Genomic DNA, 7,451 nt, shown 5'->3' on the forward strand with positions numbered 1-7,451 from the left:
TTCATAGCTTACCAAGGAGGTCGATCAGGACACGGGAAGATATGACTAGAAAGTTTCTTGACAAATACTTCTCAGCTGCAAAAACAGTGAAGTTCAGAAGGGAAATAGACAACTTCTGCCAAACTGACACTGAAATAGTTTTTGAGGTTTGGGACTGATTCAAGGAGACAGTGAGGAAGTGTCAGCATAATGGTATTGAATTGTGGATGTAACTCCAGGACTTTTGGGATGGACTGACACCTCCCTCACGATGAACTCTGAACACTGCAGTTGTAGGTCATTTAATGAAGAAGACTTCTGAGGAGATTGTGGCAATTCTTGATGAGCTCTCTAAAGATGCTAATCAATGGCCTACTAAGAGTAATGATAGAAGATAATCAGTTGGGGTTCATCAGGTAAATTATAACATAGCGGTACAACTCAATGCTATGGCAAAAGAGAAGAGAAAGTTGACCTTAGCCAAGGTCCATAGCCAACCAACACCAATTTGTTATTTCTGTGGAATGGGTCATCCAACGCATGAGTGCCAGGCCTTAGCTGCAGATGAAGTGGTAAATGTTATGGGAAGCTTTGATATAGGCAACTACTATAGTGGTAATAATTTCAATCCTATGGGACAAAGGCACCCAGGCTTTTCTTGGAATTCACCAAGTGGTAGCCTAAACTCATGACAGCAAAATAACTCTAGACCCCAGGGATAAGGAGCTCTAGGCTTTCAAAATCAGTAGAGGCAGCAATATCAGCCTGCACAGTCTAATTAGTCTAGCATGGAAGATCTGATGAAGGCCTTTATTATTAAGATAAATGAGAGGCTTGAAACCCATAGCTCAACTATACAAGAACATGGTGCAGCTATCAAGGAACTGGGCACGACTTTTCGAAACCTGGAAAGACAGGTTGAGCAACTAGCTACTCTATTGTCTGAGAGGGTTGCAGGAACGCTCCCTACTGATACTTAAACAAATCCAAAAAAGACAATAAATGCAGTATCTTTGAGGAGTGGTCACGAGTTGGAGGATTCCATAGCAAAGAAAAAACATGAGTTGATGGAAGGACAAGTACAAATTGTGGATCAACAGAAAAATAACAATATTTAAGAAGGTGAAGTGATGGTAGATGAGGGTTTGAAGAAGAACGGGAAGAGTAGAGCCCAAAAAAAGAAGAGAGATGATAATGCAACAATTAATGAGACTAAAGAGAGCAAATACATGTCTGCTCTACCTTTCCCCAGAAGCAAAGAAGAGAAAAGCTGGATAAACAATTCGGGCACTTTTTAGAAGTGCTCAAGCAGGTACATGTGAATATACCTTTCACAGAGCTGCTTTCACAGATGCAAGCTTATGCTAAATTCATGAAAGAGATATTGTCCAAGAAGCAGAAGGTGGAAGAGACATCTTGCAAAATAAGCTCCCTAAAAAAATGTGGAGATCCAAGGACAGGGACATTACCTTGCTCTTTAGGAAGTACAAAATTTAAAAAATCTTTATGTGATTCCAGTGCTTCTATTAATCTTATGCCTTTGTCTATTTTCAGGAAATTGGATGGAGAGATTGGAGAGATCAGGTCGATACCCATGTCCTTTCAGCTGACATATCAGACCAGAATCATACCTGAAGGAATAGTGGAACATGTGCTTGTTTGGGTAGACAAATTTGTGTTCCCTGTGGACTTCATTATGGTAAATATGGAGTAAAATAGGGAGGTCCCTCTAATTTTAGGAAGACCTTTCTTGGCTACGGCCAAAGTAATTCTAGATATTCAGGAAAGGTAGCTCATGCTCAGAGTGGGGGATGAAAGGCTAATCTTCAAGATGGAAGGAGAAAAGGGAGCCCTGAAGGAGCAACTTGAAGAGAGTGAAGTTGATAAGTGTGAGTGTACACCAAGTAGGCCGAAAAGAAGCTCTCAGCATAGATGTGTGCATTGGGTTAGGTGTGCTAAGAAGATCCCGACTTCAATTCAAACCCGACTAGACGAATTAGGGATGTTTCCTTTACCTCTTGATTTTTATTTGTGTACCATGGGAACATGTCACAATTTAAAGTGTAGGGTGGGAATATATATATGTATATGTGTGTTTGTAGTCTCTTCTTTTGATTGATTTTTTTTTGACTTTTCTCGATGATAGATTTCTCGACTGTCTTCTTGAGGGATTAAAGTCGAAGAAAAAAAATATTTTGTTTTCTTAAGTAGTGTAGCAAATCCTCCTTTTTTTGTGCCGTAGTTCTTTTTAAAGAGCTTTGTTTGAACTGGGTGTAGTTTGTTTTTATTTTAGTAGGGATAGTGAAGTCTTGTGCTATGTAGTAAATGGAGATGACTTTCCTTGACTTTGTTGTGTCTTGAGAGCAATGACTGCCTTATTTGTGATGCCTAGGTTCAGTTCTTGACTCTTAAATAAGTACCTTAAATTGTGCGATTGTAACTTTGCTAAACTGCTTTGACTTGAGAGTCAGGATAGATCCGATCTTAAGTGAGTTATGTGGCAATGTATGAGTAAGGTTTGTGTAGATATTTTGTGAATGTCAGTTGGTGTCTAGAACTTGCCTCGTGTGTTTGCAAAGAGAAATAGTAGTCTTGTTCAGTCTAGGAAGTGATATAGATATTTTTCTGTTGAGCCAAATATATATTTTTACGCACCTAAATGTGATGTATCTTAGTTAGCCCCTTTAAGCCTGTAATCCTATTTCGTTGGCAACCACACTACAAACTCGACCCTTTATTTAAGTTGTCTATCTGCCTAAACCGTTTACCTCTATTGAGTACTTGATTTTGTTATGAGCTTGTAAAAGCTAAATGATGTATGATCGGGTTTTTGAGTGGAGCTGTAGAAAAAGGAGAAATGTGCACTGTTTGAAAATTTGTGAGAGCCACTTGTAGAAAATTGAAAGAAGAGAGTTTGATTGAAAAAGAAGAAAAAAATCAGGAAAAAAACTAAACTCTTACCAGTGGTAGTTCTCATCTTGTTTGTGCTTAAAAATGCTGGGAGTTTGATGCTATTATGTATGAAGGTTGGGGTTTGATACCACGTAAATTGTTAATGTACATATATTAAAGTGCTTAGGGAGGTGTAGTCGCTATATCCAAATCTATCCTATCCGTCCTGCAACCTACATTACAACCAAATTAAGTTCTGCTTGATCTTTGACTTACTGAGCTCAATTAGTAGAGTATTACACTATGGGAAAGCCTATGTTACCTCTTCTGTGGCATATGAATCTTAATTCTGAGAGTGAGCGAATTCTTTCTATCTTGAGTTCCTATGTGTTCTTGAAACTTATTATGTGTGGAACTACTATCTATTTTTGGTATGAGGGCACATGATTTGCGAAGGTAAGGTAAAATCTTTGACCTATGTGTTAGAGTAAGTGAGCATGTTGTGAAAAACGCATGATGTTATTGAGTCGAGCCTTGAGGTGAGGATGTTATGATTGGGTTATTAGTCAGTTTTAAATATTCTTGGCATGATGCGTGAGGGAAGTTATATGATAAGAAGGTCGTCTCTATGTGAAATGCAGTTTGATTTCTTGAGGACGAGCAGTGATTTAAGTGTGGGGTGTTGATGGTCGGCTAGAATCACGTGTTTTAGTCATAGTTTGCAGTCTAATTACTGCATTTTACTTGTGTTTGAGCGTAAATGTTATTGTATTACACTTATTATGTATTTTATGCCTTGTAGGAAGTGATTTCGAGTCAAAAAGATATTTGGGAGCTAAATTGGTAAGTTGGAGCTTTGAAGTCTGAGTAAAAGCCCAAGGGATTAAACCAGGATTGCTTTCGGGGCCTGAGACCCAAGTCTAGATATAAAAAATCGACAAAATGGAAACACTCTAGAAAACTTGCACTGCCGTGCCACATTGGGCGGCACATGGGGTGGCGTAGCAGTGTATTTCTGCTGCTTCCCGTCAGAACTTGCTCTCTGAACTTCTCCACAAGTGCCCCTCATAGGGCGGCGCGCCTGTGTAATTTTCTCAAATTATTTTTCCTATTTCATTTAGGAAAAGGTAATTTCTCCTGGGCCCACTCCTACATGGTATAAATACACAAAAAGATATTTTTGAAGGGACTTTTGACCTTGGAAGAATTGGGAGAGCATTGGAGGCTAGAAGACACGAGACTCCATCATATTTCCATCGATTCAATATGAGAGTTTGGATTGTAAAGTTAGATTGATGCTTTCTTATTCTTCAATTATAATTATGATGGCTTCCTCCATGATTATGGAGTAATTTCCGTAGGGTTTGATGGATATGGTATTTTCATAAATATTTGTGAATTTTAACTCTATTTCATGCTTGAATTCATTTATGGAGTTTTGAATGATTGCAACTTTATTCATCAGTTTATTTAATCAAAAGAAGAATATCTTGGTAATTATATTTGCATTATTTTGTTTGATTTAATTCATTGATTCTCTTAAGTAATCAGAATAGTTGTTGAACTGTTGATTAAATCAAGTTAGGAGAATATTTGAGATATGTTTTCCTAAGGACCAATCCATTAACGCATGCTTGCATACTTCACAATGCTTATGTTAGTTCATCTCATAGAGTTAAGATTTAATTGAGAGAGGAGTCTTGACTACACGTTTGAACTAATCATCGAGTGAATTTATGAGAATCATTAGAACATTAGAGTGAATTAAACTAGAGTTACATCTTAAATAACTATCTTGCACCTATCTTTTCAAACCCTTATTCCTCACATTTATAAGAAACCACTCCATGAATCTATAATTCCTTTCCGTCAACTGTCAATTGCTTTATTTTAGTAGACAAATGTAGTTCATAATCATTACAAATCAAGTTTTGATCATCCTGAATAGAGTTAAGCTAGAAATTACTTGAGCATTGCTTAAATTCAATCCCTGACTATTCTATCTTTGACTAGCGAGCATCAATTTCGTGTTGCATTTTGCGCTCGTCAATGAATGAGCTGAACCTATGATGGTAGGCTATAATTAAGTATTTTAGTCGCTTATCACACTCTAATTTGCTATACTTTAATTGAGTCTGAGCTTCACTCGCTAGTGTTTTGCACTAATTGTGTGTTTTATGCCTTCTAGGAGTGATTCCGAGCTATGTAGATATTATGGAATAAATTCGAGATATCTGGAGCTTTGAAGTCTGAGTAAAAGCCTAAATGATTAAGCCGGGATCATATTCGAGGGTCGAGAATCAATTCTGGACATCAAAATTCAAGGAAGAAGCAATTGCTGAAGAAATGCACTAGTGCGAGGCACAATGCGACTCATTAGTGCAAATTTTTGTCACAAATTTCCAAAGTTTAGAGACTGGGTTTTTTGTGGTCTAACAGAAAAAAGCATTAGTGCGACGCTTGGAAAGCACTAAGTTTGCAAGTTTTCCTATTTCGGCTAGAAAAAGGAGATTTCATCTAGGCCTACCCTACTTAGTATAAATACATGGAAAAATGTTATTTTCTGGCTTTTGACATACTTTAGCCCTAGGGAGAGTACGGAGCCAGCGTGGAGGCCGGAATTCATCAGATTCCATCTTTCTTTCATCAAACTTAGTAATCTTTACGTTTCTTTGGATGAATTATTTTTGCTACCATGTCTATGTGGAGCTAAACTTCACGTTCTAGGGTTGTGGTTTTCATGAATATTGAAGTTTATTAATTACATCAATGTTAATTCGAGTTATCATCTTTGGTTGTTTCTCTAATTCTGTGCATAATTGCTTAATTGTTTGGCCAGCAGTTGAGTTCTATTTACTATCTATGCTATGCTTTGGAAATCCGTGTTTAGATTAGAGTAGAATTAGAGAGAGCATGTTTCTGAACCCATGGATCGGGGAAAGATTTTGCGGTTAGGATAGGAATATACCTAATAGCCTTGCTTAATTGAATGTCGTATTATATTCCTTCATGATGGATTCAATACCATAGGAATATAGGATTGATATATTATAGACATGTGAGTAGTATTGTGGGAACATGCTATTCATATAAACGATCCGATTAATTAACAATCATAGATAATCTGGATTAACGAGTGTGATTATTGAACTTAATAGGATTGATAAACCAACCACAACCCTGGATTCTTTATCTTCTTTGAATTAAGATCTCATCATATACATTTGCATTCTTGTTAAATTAGTTGTTACTTGTTTAATTTCCGCAATAGTAGATTAATAGAAAAGCATCACTCTTGATTATCTTAGACAATTAATTGATTTTAGTTTGCTTAGTTAACGATCAATCTAAGTCTCTGTGGGTTTGACATCCGACTTTTGAGTCACTTTATTACTTGACGACCACGTATACTTATGTATGTGTTTGGGAACGAACAAGTTTTTGGCACCATTGTCGGGGACTTAGTTATTGTTTATTTATTTAGGTTAAGCTTTTATTCGTTATTTGTTCAAGTTTTAATTTTTAGTTTGCCTTGTTTGTGATAATGCAGGCTCTTCTCTTGAATGCGGAGGAGTAGAAGTGCAAACAATCTCCTTCTTCTTGATCCTGAAATCGAATGAACACTTCATGGAGTGAGGAGGGAAGTCGAAACTAGAACTAGAATACAAAGAGAGTTGGACATCATAGTTCAACCACAACCAATAGAGATGGCAAGTAATGAAGAGCGTCCGGTGATAGAAGCTGCAAGGCCCAATCTTGCTAATATGACTCAGGCTATTGTGAAGCCTGATATCACGGGTCACTTTGAACTCAAACGGTACATGGTACAGCTGATTCAGTCCACTAGGCAGTATATGGGTCTATCTTATGAAGATCTGCAGAGGTACATTTAAAACTTCCTGGAAATTACAGACACTTACAATTATCCGAATGTTTCCAAGGACTATGTCTGGCTGACACTGTTTCTCTTTTCATTGCTGGGGGAAGCTAAGGAATGGTTGAAAAAGGATCCCACGAACTCAATCAACACTTTGGATGATCTAGCAAGAAAATTCTTAATCAAGTTTTTTCTTACTAAGAAGACAAAGTCCCTGAGGAACTAGATTCTTGGGTTTCAACAACGAGATGGCGAGACTCTTCGTTAAGCTTGGGAAAGATTCAAGAAGTTACTCAGAGACTACCCACATCATTGTCAAACTGATGAGGTGCTGGGTCACACTTTCGTTGATGGGTTGGACGAGGCATAAAAGATGAATTTTGACTCATCATGTGATGGTAGTTGCATGGCAAGACCGTATAGTGAGATCCAAATACTGCTAAACAAGTTTACTGCTAATGATAATAATTGGCAAGGAGATAGGGAATCATAAAGAGCATTTAAACAAAAGGCAGTAGGTGTGATTGAGCTTGATGATTTCTCAGCCATGAGGGTATATATAGCAAGATTAGCAAATCAGATGAACAAAATGACAATGCACCAAGAACAACAGATGTAGCATGTGCAACAGATGTCTACTTGCTACGAGTTATGTGGTGAAGGTCACACAAGTGACATATGCCCCATGAATCCTGAATCCATC

The 7,451-nt window shown here is 37.5% G+C and overlaps 1 non-coding gene across 1 annotated transcript; it reads right to left on the reverse strand.

The window, feature by feature from the left end:
* Window positions 1-6,959: 6,959 nt before the first annotated feature.
* LOC142165679 (small nucleolar RNA R71) lies at window positions 6,960-7,066 on the reverse strand. Its single transcript, XR_012696330.1, has one exon. It is a non-coding gene; the product is annotated as a small nucleolar RNA R71 (small nucleolar RNA).
* Window positions 7,067-7,451: the final 385 nt, after the last annotated feature.

This window comes from Nicotiana tabacum, chromosome 10 (assembly GCF_000715075.1).
Source record: "Nicotiana tabacum cultivar K326 chromosome 10, ASM71507v2, whole genome shotgun sequence".
Taxonomy (NCBI): Eukaryota; Viridiplantae; Streptophyta; class Magnoliopsida; order Solanales; family Solanaceae; genus Nicotiana; species Nicotiana tabacum.